The sequence below is a fragment of the Pinus tabuliformis genome, chromosome 1_2, assembly GCF_031772625.1.
Source record: "Pinus tabuliformis cultivar Carrire ecotype Pingquan chromosome 1_2, CPIR1, whole genome shotgun sequence".
NCBI classification, from domain to species: Eukaryota; Viridiplantae; Streptophyta; class Pinopsida; order Pinales; family Pinaceae; genus Pinus; species Pinus tabuliformis.
The window spans coordinates 533,872,619-533,897,985 of NC_142298.1; the positions used below are offsets into that span (position 1 = coordinate 533,872,619).

General features: G+C 38.8%; 1 pseudogene; it reads left to right on the forward strand.

Annotated features, from left to right (window-relative positions):
- The first annotated feature begins 3,125 nt into the window (after positions 1–3,125).
- LOC149206695 (calcium-transporting ATPase, endoplasmic reticulum-type-like) overlaps positions 3,126–25,367 on the forward strand; it is a 183,342-nt pseudogene continuing 161,100 nt past the window's right edge.

The window sequence follows — 25,367 nt, forward strand, 5'->3', positions numbered from 1 at the left end:
TTGATCTTGATGAGATCAAGAGGATGAGTTGATATCTATATGCAGACATACTTTGTCATAGGTTAATGATATTTACATTGACATATATAGGTTTATGGTTTGGTTGTTGTTGATAGATGCTTATGGAGCAGATCATACATGGTGTATGATAGTTGCTGATGACTATCATGGTCTTGTTTAGATATTTGGTCTCTGTTATAAATGTAATGTATATCATTCAATTTAAAGGTCATATCAAGACCCATGATGTAATAATTTTTCTCTATCTGTTGTAGTCTTTTGATGAGTCCCTTTTGGTCATATGATGTAATTTGTACCCCCACTATGCATGGGAAGGATAATGTAATATTTCAGTCATATATAAACAATTGGTATATCCCCACTTGGTTGGGTGGATGAGTCAAGTTTGGTATATCCCCACTTGGTTGGGCGAATGAATATATGTATGAGTCATCGGTGATAGGTAGTTCAAACTCACATAGTTGAGTTATAGAATAATGCTATTTTTCTTGAAAATATTTGCAGACTCTGCATGTGTTCAGGGGGAGCATAGATGATACAATACATCTCAGCATGAACAAAGGGGGAGTTCAATCAGAGAATTTAGCATATGACTAAGGGGAGCATGATTAATACTCAACTATTCAAATATGAAAGTCTTCATTTTGGTTTTCCATTTTCTCGTGATATCAAAGGGGGAGAATATCTTGGTTCACCCTTTTCCCTTAATATCAAAGGGGGAGAGTGACTTTGTGTTGTTGTTACCATCAAGTCCAAAGGGGGAGATTGTTGGCATTATGATGCATGTGTTGTACACGATGGCAACCCACTTGTAGCAAAATAACTCACTTGTAAATGGTAACTAGATGAATCTACAGAAGAGATATTAGATGTGACAGAATGCATGGCAGTAGTATTTATAGAAGTGATGAAATGCAGGGCAACTTCAAGGAATCAGTTCAGAAGGAAATTCACTCAGATGAAAGATCACAATATAGCAGGTAAATATCAAAGAACTACATATCAGTGTTCATAGAATGAAGAAAGAGAGGTATACGGAGGTTCACCATTGACCAAGCTATGTATCCATGCAGTTTCACTGTATAACAAGTCACGTATACGTACACACACACTTTCATAGAAGGAAAAGCACCTATTCCTTGGAAAACTAAGTTGAGGGTCCATGGTATTTTGATCCATTGTATTGGTCCAAGGTATCGGGTCTGAGGTATTGACCCTAGGTATTTGATCCAAGATATTTGTCATAAGTGGTTTTGGTCCATGGTATTGAGAAAGGCATAAAACTATATAATAAGGAGAAGGTCATTAGGCCAAAGAAGAAAAGCATCTAATATTTGATAAAGTGTGAGATCCAGTATGCAGGTTATGGGTTTGTGATGCTCTGCTTGATCTGATCCAAGGAGGAACCTTAGCAGTTGATGGAGGACAAGATATAATGATGGATCGGGATCTTAAGGCTTGGAATGAATTATCTTTATATGCTTTGATCATGTTTATTCTAGATCTGTATATTGATGCATGTGTTGTTCTGTGAATATTATGATCTTGGTATAACTGAAGTCTGGAATATCTACAAAGTTATGAATGAATATTTACACATGTATACGTTGGTTGACTTTGGTAAAAGCACATATACATGCAGGTTCAACACATAGAAGTAGCTTATACCTTGTGAACTATAATTTTTGAAGTCACAATTGGTTTTGGTTGTTGATGAGACTTCTGGGTTTTTCTTTATGTTCTAGTGACTAAATTTTGGTAATAGTGTTCAGATTGATTGATTGTGATTTGCTTCAGTGATGACGGATGAGATCTAATAATGGATCAGGATCATAATAACTTATCATTATGTGATTTGATGGGCTAGATCTGGTTTCTAACGCATGTATTATCCTTTATAAGTGATGAGCTGGGTATGTCTGAAGTTGGGAAGTGCAGCGACGTTATAAGTAAGTATTTGCAGATATATACATTGGTTCGCTTTGATGAAGCTGCGTATACATGCTGGTTCAACTCTTCCAAGTTGCGTATACACTCTGATGCATGGTTTTGAGGTTACAGGTGGCTCTGAATGATGATGCAGTGTTTTGGGCACAAATCTGTGTAATGGCTACAATGATCTCTTTGTTCTAGTTGATTTGTTGAAGTTTATCAAAGTATGAATGAATGGTTGACTCAGTTGTGTCAAAGGTTTAGAGGTTGTCAGTGATTGATTGAGTTTGGTTGATTAAAAAATTAATGATTGAGTTTTAGTGATTGGTTGTTGCAGATATAGTTGATGGTTGTATTGCAGTGGTGATTGATTTTGAGCTTCAATGTTGTTGATGGGTCCAGTATGAAAATTGGATGAAAGGTGGCCTTCAGATTATGGTGTTGTGTTCCAGGAGTATCCAGTCTGAAAATTTATTAAATGAGGTCCTTGGAGGAAGAGAGAAGGTTGTAGCCTTCTGTAGGTCAGCACCTACGTACTAGTAAACATATTGGCTAGTACAAGAGCTAGGGGGTTGTAGCTCCCTTCCAGTAGAAGCTGGAGAACGAGAGAAGGTTGTAGCCTTCTGCAGGTACGAGCCTGCATACTAGTATGAGTCTGCACCAGTACAATGTTGTAAATAGATTTTCATATTATTAAAAGAAGACAGAGATGACAACAGTAGGTGGTTTTCACCCACATTGGGTTTCCATTTTAAATCTTGGTGTTCATGTGTGCTGCTTATGTGTGATGGTTCACTCTGTTATTAACTTCGTATGGTTACCTTTTAATGTTTAATAAAGTACCGATGCACATATTAAAGATCAACATATGATGAATTAACTTAATCATTAGTTTGCTAGATATACGCTTGTTTCCTTAAGCTCAGTTGTGTGTACACGTGGTTACCCACATCAAAGTAGTGTATACAAATTTGAGTATGAAAAGAAAAAGATTATTGTCTTGACTAATAATGATTCATCCCTCATCTCAGTAATATTTCCAACATAAAAACCTTGGCATGTAAAGCCTTATTTGAAGCTTATGTCAAAGGTTATCAACTTATCAAGCTTCTTGAAAGTTTTTCAAGCACATTATAGATCTATCAATGCTGGAACATTTTGTTTGAAATTAGATGATGATCATCTGTTCATAATCCATGGAGGAAAAACCATTTGATGCTTCGTCCAAAACTATGGAACAATGCTTGAGAGAATATTATGTGCACTTAGAAAAAGGTTTAAGTTCTAATGAAGTGGAGAAACGACATCAAAGGTATGGATGGAATGAGCTACAAAATAAAAATGGTAAACCTTTATGAAAGTTGGTTTTGGAGAAATTTTATAATACACTCATCAAAATACTTATGGTGGGAGTTGGAATCTCATTTGTTCTTGCCTACTTTCATGATGATGAGTCATCTGAGGCAGTTATAACAACCTATGTAGAGCCCCTCTTCATTCTCTTGATTCGCATCCTTAATTCCATTTTTGGAGTACGAAATGAGAGTAAAGATAAGAAGGCTTTGTAAGCTCTCAAAGAAATGCAATCATAACATGTAAAGGTATTGAGATATGGATGTTATGCTTTAGATCTTCCTACTCAAGATCTTGTTCCAGGAGATCTAGTTTAACTGAGGTTGGGAGAAAAGGTTCCTGTAGACATGTGAATTGCATCCCTCAAGACATTGACTGGCAGGATGGAGTAGAGCTCCTTGACTGGAGAGAGCATGCCTATGCTTAAAAGCACATATCCAGTTCCGATGAGTGACTGCGAGTTGTAGTAAAGAGATTGTATGGTGTTTTCAAGAACTACATTTCTTAATGGTTGTTTTACTTGCATTGTTGTGAGCATTGGCATGTCTATAGAAGTAGGTAAAATTCAAACAAAAATTCACGAAGCTTCTATGGAAGGTGTTGATATGCCTTTGAAAAGAAAATTAGATAAATTAAGTGAAAGATTGACAACAATGATTTTTGTTGTTTGTTTTCATCTTTGGATCATCAACCACATACATTTTCTCTCATGGGACGTCATAGATGGCTGGCAAAAAATGTAAAATTCTTATTTAAGAAACGTAGACACTATTTTAAAATTGTTGTAGCTGTGGGAGTTACTGCTATACTAGAGGGCTTGCCTATTGTCATTACTACATGTTTGGCTCTAGGGACTTGTAATATGGAAAAAAATAATGCTAATGTGTGTAATCTTCCTAGTGTGGAGATATTGGGCTACACAACAATAATTTTCTCTGATAAGATAGGAACACTTAAAACTAATCAGATTTCGGTCACTAAATTTATAGCCTCAGGGAGTAGTGTCCATTTAGTTCAAGAGTTTCATGTTAAAGGAACAACATATAATCCTGAGGATGGTAGCATACACTAGTACAAAATGAGTAATTAGTTACTAAAAACATAACTAAAATTTGCATATAAACGACCATTTTTTAAATGGTGACCAATAGTAGCTAATTTACAGTAGCTTATATTGCGACCAACTTTTAGTCATTTTTAGCTTAGTCATTAATTGGTTTCCTCAATTTTCCCATCAAGTAGTATATTTATTCATAAATTTGGTCATTAATTTTTCATTGGATTAGTCATTAATTGTCACAATTAATGACCAAATATACAACAAAATATATTACTATATGAATCCTCGTGTCACACGGAATCTGTCAAGGGTGCGGACACGACTGACCTTCCTAGAAGTCTAAGACATTCTAATGACAAACAAGACAAAATGGAGTGATCTTTCTCTAAATACACCTTTTACAACATGAAAACTACAAGTGTTTAGGCTTACCTTATTCCAAAACGCTGTTGTTGAAGTCCGTTCTTGACGATCCGGATGAGCTCCTCCTTCAAGTCAATTCCTGCAACCACAAACAATCAAACAATTACCAAGCACTTGCATTTCATATAATAAAACATATATTCAACATGCAGACCAAGGAACACATGAAATAACTCATTAACACAAGCTATTGAGAAAAATAAACCAGTTTGTATTAATAACGAAACAAAGAAACTCTTACAACCTGGCCTTGGTGTTGTGCAAGTTCCTCCCAGGGTCCATCAAGGGTTTTCCTCTACTTTGACAAAGCTCACCCTCTCCCAAGTAGAATCAAGTGAAGACAATCTCTCCTCACAAAGGCTCTAATGGAAGACCTAAATCCTGCAGCATTTACCCAAAGAAAATGTATAGCTCCAACCTCCTCTCCTTCTGGCTCAATGCCTTCATTTATAGTGCTGTAAAGAGGTTATTCAGGTCCACTATCAATGGGATCATCCCCCTCTATGGGTGGGATAGCTCCCTTATTGATGGGATAAGTTCCCCCTTAATAGAGATACATGAACCAACTGGAGGCGCATCCATTTCATCAAACCGACCTCTAGAATGTTCTAGAAGTAACCACAAGTAACTTTTTCAAGATAAAACTCGCGCATTTTGCCTTTTACAGAGGGACGCACCTGTCCCTTAACATACAGAGCGTCTATGGACGCGGATTTTGTGAACATGGTCAGCGTCCCCGCAGGTAAGGCTAGAGAGAACCTGCGACCCCAGAGATAAACATGATTTTTACAAGACTTTCTCTCTTCTTTGAGTTTGAGATGGATAACAGAGGCATGAGACTTGCCTAAGAGGGTAGCATGACTTGTTGATTGGAGCCATACTAACTGTAAGTAGTCAAGGTGACATTTTTTAGTGTAACAGATTGCCCCCTAAAGTGCGAAGCCTGGAATAGAATAGGGTTTTGTAATTCTAGGAAGGGTGAAGCGCTTTATCATTTCAAGGATTGCCTTGTGGATGGCCTGGTTGGAACCTGCAATTTTCAACACAAAATACATGGATAAGATTATATCATCACTGAGGTAGGCATTCCCATACTCAGATTCAAAACTTTAACTAATGGACTAACTATTCTGATACAGGAATGATCTTGCAGTACATCATTTTTATAGACTTTTGTAGACACAGTATGGACGCAGCCATCTGTTTATGATTAGTCTACATAGATAATGAATACAAAACTCCTCGCAGCCTGGATGGTAGAAACTAGATCCAGGGTCTTCACTTCTACTTCCCGAATTGGTACGATTCTAGCCATGTGATTAAATGATTCGATGTCGAACATGGTAGAAACCACTTGATTACCAGTCAATGATGTAAACTGTTAACAAGCGTGAGAGAAACCACCAGTAATGTCAATGGTTCTCAAAGTACCAAGCACAACCCGTGAAATGTGAATAGATGTTTTGATGTCGAACACTTCACGGAATCCTCTGATCGAAAGTCAATGATGTAAACTGACGTCAAAGGCGAGAAACCTGCCATTGATGCATGCAGACTTCAAGGTACTGTCGATTCCTAAGTCATCTTTCTAGATAATGTGTCGATGTCGATAGAAAGCGACCCGTTGCAGGCAAGCCTGCAACACGAAATCATTGTTCAAGTTGAAGAAATGTTGCTGTAAGGACTGACTCAGGGATGGTCAATGGATGACAAGTATTTTGCAGATGAAAGTTTTGCTTGCAGACCTCTTGAACACATAACGACACAACAGATGGTTTGGTGACGAATAACTCAAAGTTGATCCCTGAACCCGGTTAAAGATTTTCAAAGTGATTTAGTCAACTGTGAGGTAAAAGATTTCCCAACCCAGGTGAATGAAAAGTGTCGTGTTCAAGAGCGGTAATAAAGTTTCTTCTGAGGCAAAAGGTGACAAATAGGTTCATTCTTCTTTTTTTTCCCCCACCATTTCTGGCAAGTACCTCTTTATTTTTAACAAGCTTGAGGAGGATAACATATGCTTGATTATAAGCTCATCCTTCGGACGAGTCCAACCTAGTTTAAATGCGAACCCTAGGAAGGAGTGGTTCGTTCCTGTTTGTAATTGAACAGGTCCTTTACTGTAAAAGTTTAACGAGCCCAGTATAGGAGAAACTCGGCGTTTTTCAATTTTAGAGAGTCTGAAAAACTTAAGGAAACTCCACGTTGAACTTTTTCGTATATTTGTGTCCCTCAAGCCCGAAAAAGTATAAAATAATACCTGGGGGAACCGCTTGATCTTGCGACCAAGGAGTACTTTCATAATAGTATCGTTGACCTGAAAAGTAAAAAGCGATCAAAGACACGTCGTTTTATTTCCTTATCGAGTTTGAAACGACAAAAACCCGGCAATCTTTTCCTGATTTTACGGTCAGAAAAGAGCTAAAAGGGGACCGTCTTTTAATTCCGTTTTAACGAGTGAAAAAGAAACACTCGGCGATCTTTTCATGTTTTAGGAGTCAGAAAAGGGCTTAAAAGATGACTCTGAAATTTTGTTTGTGAAAAATTACAATTTCCCTTGAAATCCCTTCGTCCTGCACAAAAGCGACACATTACTCATACCTGTTTAAAATAGGCAAAAATACATTTGAAAACATCTTTTCATGGTAAAAAATGAACTAATTCATCCAAAAAACCTATAAAAAGACCTTTTACCATGTCATTTTTACCGTTTCACTGTTGAGGTTGAAAAAGGAGCTTTTGACAAGAAACTTCCCGTGGTTGCTGCGGAAAATCTGACCGTCGGAATCGAACGCCGCTTCACCGAGGTATTTTACACATCCCACTCTTCATTTTTATCCGTTTAGTTTTTTGTTTTTGGTCTCTGTTTCATTTTTTGGGGGGGTTTTGGGTTCAAAATGCGCCCCTCGGCGGACGCAGGTGCCCTTCGGGTGAGCCGCGTCCCCCGACTTTTTCTCACACGGGAAAAAGGTCTGGGGACGCAGTCCGCCTTCAGGCGAGCTGCGTCCGGACGCCCTGTGCTAAAAAGCCGGGGTGCGTCTTCCGCAAAGGGCGCATTTCAAAACCCTAACTCTCTCAAAAAACCACCAAATTTTCTCAAATTAATTTCTAATTGACTCTTTTGATGTGCAGGGCCCAAAACATGTTAGACTGGAGAGAGAGAGAGCACGTAGAAGACGATGAAGCTGCGATTAACCACCAACCCTCTCTGGATGCCTTAAGAACATGTGGATTGTACAAATATTGGACCATACCGGGCATGAGGGGCCAGGTAAGATTTTTGGAATGGCTAGTTGAGCGATGGAACGTTCAAGATCAATGCTTTTACATTGGAGGGCACCAGCTCGAGATAGAGCCCTCGGATGTATACTTTCTCACTGGCTTGCCAAACAGAGGTGAGCAACTCAACCTTGCGGGGACCAGGCCGGGTGGCCAATCCCTTGATGATCTCCGCGAGGAGTGGTGCAGACCAGGGACTCGCCATAAAAAGGCGTGGAGATAAAGCACATCGCTCTGGCGGAACTTAGAGTTATTGCATTTACGGTCACTAGGATTTGTGGCGCGGCCGCCTTGCACATTGCTTCCGGATCCCAAATGCGGATGGCAGTTGACTGTTACCAAGGCACCATCTTCAACTGGTGCGAAGCTGTGTCGGCTCATATGAAGAGCCAACTAACCAAGGCAAAGAACGGACGACTAAAGACTTTTGGATATGGGCCTCTAGTCGTGAGCTTTGCCTTGGAGAGAGTTCCTATGCTGATCCCTCAGCAACTCACTGTTGATGACTTGGGTCCTCGGGAGCCAAAGCTTGTTCGATGGGTTGCGGTGATGGCCCGGCATCCTGACGAGGGTGCTGCAGTGGTTCGATTCTCAGATAGTTACTTCGACTGGCTAGAGGGCCAGCTTTTTGTGATACAAGACTTTCCATATGCCGGAATGGATTTCAGAGGTGATCCGGACATGGTTCTTCCACAGGGAGAACAATGGGATGACAGAGGTACTTTCATTTTCACAAGTTTTCTAATTATGTATTTTTTATTTTTCATATATATCGTCTCAAAGTAACAGTAAAATTTTAAAAATGCAGATGTTGGACCACAGCGTCCAGCCAATCTCCGGCCTTACGACAGACGACATCCAGCTGCACCGGCACCGGCCTTACAGGATGCGACAGCAGAAGTACTAGCCGATTTGGAGCATGATCTAGAGCGTCTCACGGCAGATATACCTGAGACTACTATGGATGACATTCCAATGAGGCTTCAGCGCTTCGTGGTTGCAGTCCCTGGACCGTTTAGGAGATTTTTGCGCAAGATAGCCCGCGCAGTGGTGTCGTACAGAGAGCACCACCAGTGATTGACTAGTCACTTTTGTAGTCACATGTGACATTTTTGACTTTTTGCACTATCATTTTGCCGATCATAAGGTGTGTTAAACCTATGATCGAAGACGATGTATATATTTTTGGACACACTTCTATCTATATCTATATATCACTATTATCGGCTTATCTTGTTTAACATGTATGATGAAATGTCTTTAAATTTACTTGCATGATTATTATAAATGTCTGTCCAACACTTGAGAAGCAATTGCATCTGCTAATGTATTCAAAGACCTTGGAATATGTTGATATTCAATGTAATCAAATTCACGTTCCAAGAGACGCACTCTCAAAAACAACCTTAATAACACAGGATTTCTAATGGCATAAACTCTATTAAGCTGTAATACAACAAGTTCAGAATCTAACCTCACTATCAAACGTCGAATTCCAAATGAAATAGATTCGGATAATAATTCAACCACTGCACTGTATTCTGCAATGTTATTCGTTGTTTGACCGAGGCTTACCCCATGCATAGAAACTAACTCGTCAGAGGGCGAATAGATAACCCAAGCTGCGGAAGAGATATTCCGTGTACTACGACAAGCACCATCAGCAAATCCAATGTATGTTTGGAGAGGCGTCGACATCTACAATATCAAGAGTAAAACCAAGATGAGCCAAAATAATGACGAAAAACCACACTTGCTAAGCTAAGCACACTGACTAAACTAACACACTTGCTAGCTAGAAAGGAAATCTAACCTATCTAAAAATTTCTCCATCCATCATTTTAAGCATAATACCTCTTTAGGTAAAGTCCATTTCTGGGTTTGCCCAAAGAGTCCCCATCAAAATCAACTAACTCATAAGCCCCTTTTGCTAGCTTTCGCTTTACAATGTAGGGCCCATGCCACATGGGAACGAATTTTCCAGCACCTAGCTTATCGTTTGCTTGATCATATAATAGTACTAGGTCTCCTTCCGAAAAACTTCGAGGGGTTACATTTTTATCGTACTGAGCTTTCATTCGTTTCGCGTGAGTCTCGATAGCTAAAGTAGCGTCACGTCGAGTCTCATCTAATTTAGCTAAGTATAACAACCGTTTCTCCTCTTCGGAAGTAGCTGGAAGTAATTCGACAGCCATTTGAAGTGATGGGATTTCGCACTCAATAGGTAACACAGCTTCTAAGCCATAAACTAGCTGAAAAGGGGTGAAACCTGTTGAATTTTTCACTGAAGTTCGATATGCCCATAGCGCCGAAAATAACATGTTATGCCAATTCGTTCGATGGATACCAATGATCCGTCGAATCATGACGACTAGAACTTTGTTGATTGACTCAACCAAACCGTTGGCTTGCGGATAATAAGGTGTAGAGCTATCGTGGCGCAAACCAAGCTGGCTTGTAAGTTCAGTCATCATGACATTTCGAAAATGGCTTCCATGGTCCGTAATGATTGCTTGTGGGACACCAAACCTAGTTATGATATGATTGAATACGAAAAGTGCAGCTGTCTTGCCGCTTGCGTCGAATGTAGGCATCGCCTCGGCCCACTTAGTAAAATAATCAACCGCAAGGATGATATACGCATGCCCCCCGGCCGAGTGAGGGTTACAAGTAATAAAGTCAATGCCCCATTTGGCGAATGGACCAGCGGCAATTATAGGGTGGAGAGGAGCAGGTGGAGCGCGCATCTTGCGATCAAACACTTGACAGTTGTGGCATTTTCTGACGGCAAGGATACAATCTTTAAACATAGACGGCCAGAAATAGCCAGCGCGCAACACCTTCTGAGCTGTGGCATACCCAGACATATGACCGCCACATGCTCCAGAGTGACAATCATTCAAAACTCTCTCAGCCTCATCGTGAGTTAAACAACGTCGAAAAACTAAGTCTGCCCCCAGGCGATAAAGTGTATCTCCAATAATTCTGTATTGCTGGGATTGAAACCGAATTTTTCGACGGTTTTCCTTGGAAGCTTCAGGCCGAAAGGTTTGGGTTTGGAGATAGATGATTATATCCCCATACCACGGATCTACAGTGCTAATAAGAAACAAAGATTCGTCCGCAATGGACTCCTCTGCCACAGTCTCTGTGTCAGCACTCGGGAAATCACACATCAATTCCGCGAAGACTAAAGATTTCTTAGACTTGGACTTCTCAAACTCCAAGTCGAACTCTTGCAGGATGACGATCCATTTAGAGTACTTGCCCCCTAGCAGTTGTTTTGTCAAGATATAAATCATAGGGTTGCAATCCGAAATAACAGTAGTTTTGCGGAGAAGAATGTAGTGACGAAAACGCTGGACAGCTTGAACGGCTGCCAGGGCCAATTTCTCCACATGCGAATATTTTAACTCAGTTGGATTTAAGGTTCTGCTAAGGTAATATATCACATGCTCTGCCTTGAATTCATCTTCTTGAACTAACACCATTCCAATGGTGGAATGCGAAGCTGCGAGGTATAAGAAGTAGTCCTGGTTGTAGTTGGGAGGATGCAATAACGGTGCATGGGTCAACGCGTGTTTCAGTGCATCAAAAGATTGTTGAGCAATCTCGTCCCAAAAGAATTGTACGTTCTGTTTCAACAACCGTGTAAAACCTTTAGTGACCTCGGCGTAGTTAGGGATGAATCGGCGTAAAAAGTTTGCTTTCCCTTGCAAGCTTTGGAGTTGGCGCAAACTCGAAGGAGGAGGCAATTGGATGATAGCCTCGACTTTCGAGGGATCGACGCGAATGCCGGTTTTGGAAACAACAAATCCCAGCAATCGACCTGTTTCTATACAGAAAACACACTTGTGGGGATTCAACCGAATTCGATAATGCCTACACCTCATAAAGATTGCTCGTAAATGGACAAGGTGATCAGCTCGGTGTAAAGAATGAGCAGGCAAATCATCGAGATAGGGTTGCACAATGTGCTTGATGTCATGAAATGCATAAGACATGGCCCGTTGAAAAGTAGCACCGGCATTCTTAAGGCCAAAAGGTAATTTGCAATAAGCAAATGTCCCCCATGGACAAATGAATGCCGTTTTTGGTTGATCGGCAGGTAGAATATTGATTTGATTATACCCGAGAAACCATCCATGAAGGAAAACATCTCACTTCCGGCACAATCATCAATAATTTGATCGATATAAGGCGTAGGATAGTTGTCTTTTGGACAAGCTCGATTGATATCCCTATAATCGATACAGATTCTTATTGTTCCTTGTTTTTTATTGACGGGAACAATATTCGATACCCAATCCGTTAACGGGATCGGATAAATGAAACCTGCTTTCAACAGCTTTTCGACTTCGGCTTTGATTGCAGCTGCTTTTCGAGGGTGAATCTGACGCAACCGTTGCCGAATGGGTTTAGCATCCGGGTAGGTTTTGATTTCATGAACAACAATGGCAGGATCGATTCCTGGCATTTCTTCGTAGGACCAGGCAAACACGTCGCGGAATTCTTGGAATAGGGCCTTGTAAGTTTCAATTTCTTCGTCAGTACATGCGGCACCTATATGAATGTTCTCCTTGATTCCGGGCTTCACTGAAATGTCAATGGGAATAGTACGAGAAATATTCCCTAAATTCAGCTCTGAATCAGAATGTTTCGTTGGATCCTGAGCGTCTTTGACATATTCAGCGGTAAAGATAGATGAAAAATCATTTTCAAAGACATCATCCTTAGGTAAAAACGAAGATCTGTGATGGAGATCGTCCCATGGTAGATCATCTACACTTAGGATTTCGCGAAGTTGTTCGTCAGATGACACTTCTTCGGGAAACGTTATCCGTTCTAAGGGTGAGGTGAAAAGTGACTCTTCACTGACCACATTCATTTGGTCGGTTGAATGAAAGTCGGTAAAAGACATAAGAGCTTCATAAGCAATCTCATACGGACTCAACGGCATAACATCACCGAGTGAGTCTAGCTCAGAGTCAGAGGGAACATACCAAGGATCATCATAAATAATGTTTTCTGACGTGATCATATGAATTGTTGCGAACGAAGGGTCTGCATTGAGTGGAGGGAGAGGAAAAGTTCCCAGTAAACCGGAATCCTTAACTAAACCTACACCAATGTCCCTATAAGGGATTGTCGTTTTACCAACATGCTGGATAGTTTCTAAAGAGGTTGGGTCGGATGAAAAGTATGTCAGCTGATCAATAGTCACGATCTTACCGTTATGTGGAAACTTAATGACTCTGAAGACCGATGAAACGACCGCTGTCATAGCATATGACCAACTTCGACCCAAAAGAAGGTTGTAGTCTAGAGGGGCATCAACCACTTCCACATCCAGACTAACGGTTTTACCTTCGACCCCTATAGGCAATTCTTGTAGAATACCAAACGGACGGAACCCACGGCCATCAAAGGCCTTAAGGATGGTGGGGGATTGGTTCAACGAAGGAGAACCAAGCGATCTCCAACATTGAATCGACATAATACACGTAGAAGCTCCCTCATCAATCACAGTCCGATGAATAGGCCTGTTTTTGACTATCACTGGAATTTGGAAAGCCATTTGATGGGGGAGACGCGGTGTACTACTTTCTAGATCAAAGATCATTAGGTTCGGGTCCTGAACATCGACAGCTCCAATAGCCGACAAAAGCAATTTTCGTTGCGCTGGACATGATTGCAGCACTTCGAGTGCCGACATTGCTGAAGGTGAAACAGCTAAATCTTCAACAATGTTGTAATTCTGGGCTGCTCTCGCATGTGGATTGAAAGCAGACCTTCGAAGTACACCCTTGGCGGGCGGCTTAATCACTAAGTCTGGGTTAGGTTTTTCGATCTGTAGTGGATCGGAACCAGGAGCTGAGGTTGATGGGTTAGAGTTAGAAGATTCTGCTTCTTTACCATCAACAGGAGCCTTACTACCATAATCTTGCGATCGAGTCGCAATCCTGACATGAGACATCATCAAAATGGGTTCTTCACTGGCATTCGAAGAAGAACCTATCATCTTATTTTCCTGCTCGGGGAATGGATTCTTTAACACAGCAGGAGTCGGAGAACCTTTAACTATTTTCACTACCTCGGCCCGATGAGGGCAGTCTCTCGTAAAATGATCTTCTTCACAAATGAGACAAGGATAACGAGGTTTGCGCTTTTCGTCATTAGTTTCCGACTTTTCCGTTTTCTCCTTTGGAGCCTTGTCTGCTTTAGCCTTCTTCTTTCCTTTCTTCTTTCCACCGTTTTTGGATTTGGCCGTAGATGACTCTACAGCGTGAATGTCGGCGGTAAGTTCAGGAGGAGAAGACTCTCCTGTCGGAGAATCAGGCAAAGTGATAATTGGAGTATTGGAGGTCTTGGAAGACTTCTTCTTACTCTTCGTAGTCACGATACCGATCATACCATCAGCGGCATGAGATCCCGAAGGAGCAGCAGCGATTTGGTTTGACTTTGGAAGATCCGGAATTTTCTCGTGTAACGTACCCGACTGAGTGTAAACTAAGTCAAGGTATTGTGCCTGAGCAATGACTTGCTCCTCAGTAACTACGCCGGCCTTAGCTACATCTTCAGTAATTCTTGGTAATAATGATTTTACAAACCATTCAGCTAAAATTTGGTCCGGGATAAAAACTTTCACTAATCTCCTTCGACGTCTCCACTCATGGATGTGATCAGAAATGTACGTGGATGTCGATTGTTTTAGCGAAGTTAATAATTCCGTACCATTATCGTATCTGACTGGTAACTGAAAATGAGTTAAGAATGAAGTAGCTAACTGGCTAAAGTTGTAAAAAGAAGCCCGTGGCAACTCAATGTACCACTTGGCTGCGAGACCAATGAGTGTACGCTGGAAAAGACGTAAGCGGATAGAATCATCTGAGATGGAATTTGATGCACACCAGAGGTGGTAAGTCATCACGTGATTAGACGGATCCTCTCCAGACTTACCTTCGAACTTGGGTATATCGCTGGGCAACTTATTTGGCATTGGCGGCCAGAACGGAAGATATTGAATTGGATCGTTCGTTAGGCGCGTCAAGTCGGGTAAATCTAAAGTCGCAATAAATGGTAACTGCCGGTTAGGATCTCGGAAACTCTGAGTCACAATACCAGCCCCAGGAGGAGGATATCCAGGATAACTAGGAACAGGATTCGCATTGGGGATATTATATCCTCCTGGAAAACCAGGATTAACCGGACCGTACTGGGGTTGTTGAGGTGGTTGATAATTGTACCCAGGATACGGTTGATACTGGTAAACCGGTTGTTGGGCAGCTTGACCAGGTTGATACTGTCCCTGGTACGGAGGTTGAACAAATTGAGGTTGAGTAGTAACAACCGTACTTGTACCAGGTTGACCTGCAGGCATCTGGACTGTGGTTTGAACCGTGGGTCCAGACAACGGTACAGATGTCTGAGGAACGGTTACAGGGACAGTAGAAACCGGAGCTGCCGATACTCCAGATGTAAGCATGGTAGATGAAGCGGTAGCTGCTGCAGCCGTGTGAGGTGGAGTACTCGGTGCAATTGGCGGCTGAGTAACTACAGAAGTTACAGGGGTCTGAACACTTGACTGGACAGGTTGCGGTTGCTGGGGTGGACCAGGAACTGCAGGTTGTCCTGCTTGAGGTACCGACTGTATACTTGGTTGCGACATCTGTTGACCCTGTGACGGATCCCATGTTAACATTCCAGGGTATTGACTCGTAACAGGTTGAGGATACTGAGATCCATAGCCGTATTGAGGATAGGGTTGATAACTGTAAGGTGTAGTCCCATATGATTGCCCTTGAGGTGGTTGATAACCTTGACCAGGGTATTGACCCGTAGGTTGATAACCTTGAGGTAAATACGAATACTGGGGTTGACCTTGACCTTGAGGTTGGTATCCTTGAGGTTGATACCCTTGGGGTTGATACCCTTGGGGTTGCCATCCTTGAGGTTGCCATCCTTGAGGTTGATACTGATACTGAGGTTGACTTTGGGGTACGTATTGAGGCTGGGGTTGATACCCTTGGGGTTGATACCCTTGAGGTTGCCCCCCAGGCATTAACGAAGGTTGCCCCCCAGGCGGTAATTGGCCACCTTGAGGTTGGTTAATGGGAGTTGAACCTGACATCATATAAACTTCACCTATACTCAATGGTACATTACCACTGTTTCCAACTAATAACCCATGATCAACAGGTTGAGGAGATGCTCCCGCAAAGGTACCAGAAAGTGACTGATACCCAGTAGGAACAGAAGGACCGCCATGTAAAAATGATTCAGGACTTTGCGAAAACACAGACGACTGACCAGACATATTTACAGGAGAATGAATTCCTCTAGGTGGAACCGGAGTACGAGGTGTAGAAAAACCTACTGAGTTGTCTAAAAAATTGGTTAATGCAAGGTACCAAGACTCACTTCTAGGAGGACTGTAAAAGATGGATTCACGCTCCCTTAGATCAAGGGTAATTAGATCTTCAGAATCAGAAACGCCTATTTCTTCCTCTGGAACAAGTTCTTCTATAGCAATTAATCCAACAGGAAGATTTTCGGTGATAATTCTTTCTATTCTTGGTGAATCAGGAACACTAGGAGTTGGAGTAACAGGTTCTGAAATTTCAGGTTCTTCGCCTGTTTCACTGGCAGATGAAAAACTACCAGCAAGCTCGGAAACTGTAACAGCTTCGGGATTGTAACCTGTTTCTAATCTTTGGTAATCTGGATGGACTACCAAAGAAGATTCTCCTTCTTCAGGTGAACCTACTCTACTGCCACTAGGAGGAGTTACAAGGACCTTTAACCCTTCTAAATGACCCGGAATGTTTTCAGGAGATTCACCCCGCGATTTACGGAGTTTTCTTAACAAATCTATCCCGGTAACAATCTCAGGAGACTTGCCCCGAAGTCGACGGGACTGTCTCGGTAATTCCGCCACAATTAAAGATTTTAACTACAACACACGAAATCAAAGTAAAAAATTTCAAATCAAACCACCTAAAGTCTTCTAAAGAACCAATCAAATTTGAAGCACACGCCTAAATAATCTAGAGCGTCAAACCACACACAAACAGTAGTCTTCCGGACCAAAAGCGCTAGTTGGTGATTAGGCCCAACCTCGCAGGATTCAGTACAGAAATAGTGGGTGGAACAGTTACCCCGGCAACCTGCTTAATGAATAGACTGGACCAAGTTCCTCCACTTTAACCGTCTCGAAGTGAAGCGAACCCCCCAGAAAATCCAAGTGAGTATAACCGACGTCTGCTCCAGGTACAGTGGGACCTTCCCTCCACCGTCACCTTGGGTAGAATCCTAGATATTATGGCCACTAAGGTTACCAATCACAACAATTACACCTGGGGGAACAGTCTAAACTCCGACAGCACGCAAGGGCAGAGTAGCAAGCTCCAATCCCCTTACCGGCTCCTTGACAACAATCCAAGGTTTACCGATAAGTGACCCCTGGCTCCTCGACAATGGTTAATCCGAGGTTTACCGTTTGTAATACGTACTGCCTGGCGTCGTTCCCAACGAGGGAGGAATGATCCCCTCACTGGTTCGGACACGAGCTCGTGTTTCTCCTTTAAGAGGAGCTTTCCCAGAATGTAACTGAAACAATTGGATTTGTTCTACTCAAGATAGACTATCTGTTTGGTTTTGTAGTCTTGGAGAGTTAAGTACTCACCTACTCCAAGACCCTAGCCTAAGCTATGTTGGTGCTTCAGAGCCCTAGAAAAATAAAGATTACTAGATTGATTTTAATTTAAGCGTTACTTTTAAGGTTGTTTCTTAAGTCAAAAGGTGATGGAAGTGAAACTAGTGGTATGTTGACTCGACTCGAAACCACTACAAAATGCACCTAAAATGATTTATCCACTACTTTACTTTTTCGATGAATTGCTTAACTAAAAAGTTGAGAGAATGCAATCCTTATAAAAGCAACTTCTTAATTGAAGACAATCAAAGAAACAATTCGTTTTTCTTTTCCAAGCATAAAAACATAACTTCTCTTTACATGCACGAAAAAACTCTTTTCTTCTTTTGAAAACAAAAAGCTACTTGAAACAAGACTTTTAAGAAGATGTTTTTGTATTTTTCTTTTAATAAAGCAAATAAATCTAATATAACCAAAAAACAATCTTAAAAACTCTTAAAATCTATGAAAATGCACTCATAAGCAAACTAAAGGCAAATTTACTCTAAGCAATCTTAACGAGGCCAAAACTAACAATGATTATTTCTAAGGTGTTTTACTTGATCACAATCAAATCAAGGACTAGCTTATTGCAGAACCAAAAACTAGTCAAAACAAAATTCTAATCTTTTTGTCCTTTTTGAAAATGGAAATCAATACTTTAAAAACAAGCAATTCGAAATTTGACCCAAAACAACTCAAATGACAAGTTGCTCAAACAAGGAGACTTTACGGCAGGCTCAACTTCTAAGAAGGTTGACTAACCAGAGATATCTAAGGCTGGACAACTTTCTAAGCTCAAAGTCACTACAAAGCCTTACCAAAAATCAAACCCTAGGTCTAAACTTCGTTGAAAACCACTAAAACACTCAAAGCTCACAAAACGAGTTCAGGTGAGAATTCTTGACAGGGTACTAAAGGATCTGGGCAGAAAACACTAAGAAAAACAAAATCTAAAAGTAATTTAAGGCAAAAATGGAATTTTCTTAACTTTTACAGGAAGACGCAGGCCAGCAGTTGTCACAGGTGCGGCCCCGCACTGTGCAGTCGACAACAGCGCGTCCAAGGACGCACTGTGCAGCACACAGAGACTGCGTCTTTCTGGAAAAAGGAAGAAAAACTAAAGCCAACTAAAGCTACAGCTAAGCCACCCAAATACTAATTCTCACAGTCAAAAACCAGAAAATAAAAATGATTTTCTCAAAGCAAAGTTCATATAAAGGAAAAGACTCTCTCATTAATGGATTCCCCAGCGGAGTCGCCAATTTGTCACACGGAATCTGTCAAGGGTGCGGACACGACTGACCTTCCTAGAAGTCTAAGACATTCTAATGACAAACAAGACAAAATGGAGTGATCTTTCTCTAAATACACCTTTTACAACATGAAAACTACAAGTGTTTAGGCTTACCTTATTCCAAAACGCTGTTGTTGAAGTCCGTTCTTGACGATCCGGATGAGCTCCTCCTTCAAGTCAATTCCTGCAACCACAAACAATCAAACAATTACCAAGCACTTGCATTTCATATAATAAAACATATATTCAACATGCAGACCAAGGAACACATGAAATAACTCATTAACACAAGCTATTGAGAAAAATAAACCAGTTTGTATTAATAACGAAACAAAGAAACTCTTACAACCTGGCCTTGGTGTTGTGCAAATTCCTCCCAGGGTCCATCAAGGGTTTTCCTCTACTTTGACAAAGCTCACCCTCTCCCAAGTAGAATCAAGTGAAGACAATCTCTCCTCACAAAGGCTCTAATGGAAGACCTAAATCCTGCAGCATTTACCCAAAGAAAATGTATAGCTCCAACCTCCTCTCCTTCTGGCTCAATGCCTTCATTTATAGTGCTGTAAAGAGGTTATTCAGGTCCACTATCAATGGGATCATCCCCCTCTATGGGTGATAGGTGGGATAGCTCCCTTATTGATGGGATAAGTTCCCCCTTAATAGAGATACATGAACCAACTGGAGGCGCATCCATTTCATCAAACCGACCTCTAGAATGTTCTAGAAGTAACCACAAGTAACTTTTTCAAGATAAAACTCGCGCATTTTGCCTTTTACAGAGGGACGCACCTGTCCCTTAACATACAGAGCGTCTATGGACGCGGATTTTGTGAACATGGTCAGCGTCCCCGCAGGTAAGGCTAGAGAGAACCTGCGACCCCAGAGATAAACATGATTTTTACAAGACTTTCTCTCTTCTTTGAGTTTGAGATGGATAACAGAGGCATGAGACTTGCCTAAGAGGGTAGCATGACTTGTTGATTGGAGCCATACTAACTGTAAGTAGTCAAGGTGACATTTTTTAGTGTAACACCTCGAGAAAAGCAATTAATCACCAAAGAAACATGACCAAAATGTTGGTCGTGTTATAAGATACTATAAATTAGCTACTAATACTCATATATATGAAAATTTTAGTCATCATTTGAAACAAATTAATGACCAAAGTAATATGACTAAATTTTAGTTGTGTTATAAGATACAATAAATTAGCTACTAATAGTTGTATATATGAAAAATTTAGTCATCACTTTAATAAATTTTTTATCATTTGCAGTTGTCATTTATCTTTTTTTGGTATTTTCATATTCAATATATAAATGACTGATTTAGTAGTTTCTATTCATTTCATTTAATTTCATTCATAATCATTATAAACGACTAATTTAGACATATATTCATTTTATTCACGTTCATTATTTATTAATATAAACTAATAATTGAGTAGCTTTAGATTGATTTTATGTGATCATTATTAATCAACATAAATTAATTAGTATGATTTTGCGACTAAATTTAAGAAAATGCCATACAATGTGCATGTTTATCTAATATGATAACACAAAGTTACATATGTTAATTACAAGACTAAATAATATCAAGTGAAAATAAAAATAATTTCAACCATATAAATTTTATTATATAAAATATCATGTATTACAATATGAGTTTCCAACTTAATATCAGTTGGACTACAATTTAGACATGAAATATTGTTTCATCATTTCAAAAATTATCGTTGTGTTGCCAAAGCATTGCAAGTGAATTCACCAACTCTTAAGGCTTGACCATCAATCTCTATGAGTGTGTCTTATCCAAGATATTGGCTCTAAGGGTATCACTATACATATTCTCTTCCCTCTCTCATTTTTCATTTGTCACTCCAGTGTTATTGTTTTCCTCTTTCTTCAATTGTTGCTTCTTAGCATCAATATTGATTTCCTCTCCTGAAAATGAAAGAAGATACAATGGAGAGTATAAGACATAAATTATGATGAATACTTGAATATAAAATAAAGTAGACTATAAAATATTTATACGACATATACCTCAACATTCGATAGTGGCCACTATGCGGCTAGAGGGACTATATAAACAAAGAAAATAAAATGTTACCATAGAAAGTAACACCTTAGGAACTTAGTATTCAACCTTCAGCAAAACCTTAGGCACAATCATACCAACTAATTTACATGTTAAAAATATCAGGCAATAGATAACTTGTGAAAACAAATGGGAAAAAAATATCAGTGTAAAAGATATCCTTATTGCTTGTTCTAAAAGAGTCATGTTCTTTAAATTTTGATATTCTTTTGCCCATAGTAAAAGTTCCTCACTATTATGACCTATGTTTTTAGGATCATGAGATTGATCCAACATCGTATTGGATTGTGGAGAAAAAATGATTCAACTTTCCAAGATGAGTACCTCACTTGATTGAATGAAGGTGTTTGCTGTGAGTATTGTCAAAACCTTAGGGAAGCATAACACTAAGGCCTAAGAAAATATATCACGACTTATCCACTGAAAGAAAAAATTTCAATACCACAATGGCCTCTAGGAGTACATTTCATTGGATGGATATCACACTTTGAGTGATGATCGTCTAATGCAATGAGAAGTGTACATATATTGTTACAATTCCCCTCACAGTTAAACCCTATAGTTGTGTCCTATAATATTAATCATATTATATGATTTAATTATAAATTATGAATATGGGATATTAAATTATTAGTTTGAATAATTAATATGAAAATGTTTTTTAAGTATTTCTGTATACATGAAAATATTCGGAAAAAGGTACTTTTTGTGACTAGTTGATTTTTAGTGAATCTAAATACACAAGAAATTATGGTGCCTCGGTGTTTCCCTAGTGGTTATCCACTCATTGTACCAGTTTCTCCCATGTCCTCTACTACTTTTGTGAAATTCCTCTTTGATGATGTCCAATGCCAATGCAATGGACATTTATCCTTGATGTTTTTCTCAGCCAAAGGGAAGCTCCACAAGTAAAAACCAAAAAGTAGTTTGAAATATATTATTGGGGGCCAAAATGCAGTGATTATATTACATGCCAAGAAACACTACACCTTAATCATCATCCCTTTAATATTGATTAATAATTTCTTTGCATGATCATGTAATACTAAAGTGTCAAGTAGGGAAATTTAAAGTTAGTCATCCATCAATATCACCTTTGAGAGTGCTCAGTAGTTAATACTTCCTATTACACACACAATAGATCACCAACTTCAAGGATAGAAATATAAACACAACAAAAGTGAAATTAAAAGAAATGCTAGGAAGTCAAATGTGACTAATCTTGATTCAAGAAAATACCAACCCCTTCACATTAGCAAGGAATTCTTAGGCACAAAAACAGAAAATCCTTCCATTGCATCATTTTCACCTTTTCTTTAATTTCTTTAATTGAGGACATAACTTTCAGAAGAAAAAAATTCATTGAAAAAGGTCTCAAAATCCTAAAAAATTATTGAGTGATTTTCGTATCAATTAAACAGAAAGGAAATCGTTCAATATGATTTTAACTTTTGCAATATGAATATTTCTCATCCCTTGCTCCTGATCAAATGGTAATCCGTGGGTTCCAAACAGGTAATCAATTTCCCTCCAAGATAGTTAACAGATGACTTTGGAGAAGGACTTCTAGAAGCATTGGGATAGTAGAAATGGAATTAACTAGGAGTAAAATGAATCACTTTAGTGTGTGATCCAAAATATTTAAACACAATTGAAAATGATTTTATACCCCCTCCACACATTTTAAAACAAAACCAATTCAATTGCATCTCATTTATTTTCCATCTTTCTGTATTATGTAATTCTTTGAGCAAGAATAGAGCATTCATAAATATTGTCATGAAAGAGAAATCTTCATAATCCTAATAAGTTGGGCTCTAACAAATAAACAATTTCATGTAGTGAATAAATCTTACATGGTATATTTCAGTGATTAAAATGACAACTTTATTCTTAATCTCATTACAACAAAAATAAATTCAACCCTAACTAGTTTGGATCTAACAAATCAAGAATTTCATGTAGTAAAGTAAAACTACATGGTAGATCCGAATTATTTGCAATGACAAATTTATTCTTGACCTTATTACAACATATATAAATTCAAGACTCAATCAAGAGAACATAAATATTTCCTTATCTGAGACACTTTGAACACATTCCGAGATTTCATTGAAATACAATGATACGATTTACCTGTAGGATATGAGAAAGCTATCTACATCTAGCACCCGTCACTCACCTGTCACTCAACAATAGTATTATTGAGACACCATCTCATGGCATTAGAATCATGTATATAGATAGCGTTATAGAGATACCTTGCAACACCTATTCAACACTACCTTCAAGCTTCAAATTCATCAATTGATTTACTTTAGTAGCAAATTCTAGTGGGATTTCATTAAATACAACCTGACAAAAGCCATTTATGATAGCTGTTGTTGCCTTCTCTAGATTTGTCCCCCTGTCGAAATAGAATAACTTATATTCCCCAATTTTTGAGGTTATTTCTTCATGTTCAACATGGGATATTGGTTTCTTCAAGTAGAAAATGTTGCAAATATTAGATGTATAATGGAAACAAGCATCCAATTCAAAGTTGCTTCTAAAGTCTCTTGGGTGAATTATAAAACACCATCTACTTAACATGATATATGGTCACTACAAAAACCTACCCAAGATCCCACTTAAGAATTCAAAATGTTGCCAATAGGATATGTCTTAAACAATATTAAGTATTTAATTGCATAATCACACTAAAATAGACAAATCTTTAAAATGTTGAAAAGTGTGAAAAGAATGGAGTTGGAATATTATAGTTATGTCAGGGTAGATATAGCGATGTGAAATGTAAATTCTATCTAAAACATGTAAATGTAACTTGTATAGCTACATGAAATGTGACTTCCATATAAAAAATTGGAGTTGGACTATTATAGTTATGTCAGGGTAGATATAGCTACATGAAATGTAACTTCTATATAACATTATAAATATCATTTAAGAGACTAACATTTTTTTATCTTCAGTTAATAACTTAATACTCCACCAAAAATAGCATTGAATTGGTTCTTCACCAACCAAGGGGAAAATTTAAACCAATGTGAAAATGCTTACTCATTCCCCTATCAATCTGATATTTAATTTTAGTGTATATTTAAGCTAATGTAATGTAATTTCTAAATATTTGACAATTTAAATGTAAAAAATTACCCAGATTGAAGTTATGCAATTAACATATGCACATTAATATACAATATGCATCCGTTATAAGTAATATGATGTTTACATGTTATATCAAGACAAAGTTTTTCTCATCTCATTAACTCTTATCTTATAGTTGGTGATGGATATAGCATTTAAAATTATGAGCCATCCTTGTCATATATTATATTTAATGATGGATATAGCTTTTAAAATCATCAACCTTGTTTGTTATTTTATCTATAGTCAATTTAAATGGAAGTGATCATAATTTTATTCAATATTATCTTGTACAACTAGAAATAAAATGATGTGGGGTGGTTCTTCTAGTGATTTTCAAACTTGTTTTAATTACCTAAATTTAGCCTATTTAAAATAAACACTGGTGGTGTTTCTAGTGATTTTCAAACTTGTTTTAATTACCTAAATTTAGCCTATTTAAAGTAAATAGCTACATTGGGCATCTTATCTTCAAGTCAGTAACTTTGCTTGAGGGCATCTTCATGACATCCACCATCTTTGAAAATTATGAAATATTAGTAGTATCTTGCACTAATATACAATGTTGATATAGAATGTTTTCTTGTGTGTTTTACTCCGTGTTACAAATTTATTGATATTTTATGATTCATGGTTTTGATTTCCATGCTAAGACTGGATTCATCATGCTTGCTAGGATTTTTTGTTGTGCACTCATCATATTTCTCACTTCTAATTATATCAAGTACAGAGAGTATACACAATGACATTTAGTGACATGTGGATGTCTATTTTACTCAATGATATGCTTCAGTTTCTAACCCATTCCAATCCTACCACAATGAAATTACGAGAGACAAGGACACAAGAATGAGTATCAATAAATGAAATAAGAGACTTTAGAATGCAACTCAAATTGTACCTGAATGTAACGATAGATACTTACCGTTGCCTAGTCACTGATGAGTATCGAATCACACTGTGAAAAATTCCTTGCATTATGAAGATTTGGTTGCACCTGCACTAATACTCTATATTAGTTCCTCGAATTTCCTATGATATAATTTTAGAAACAATACTAC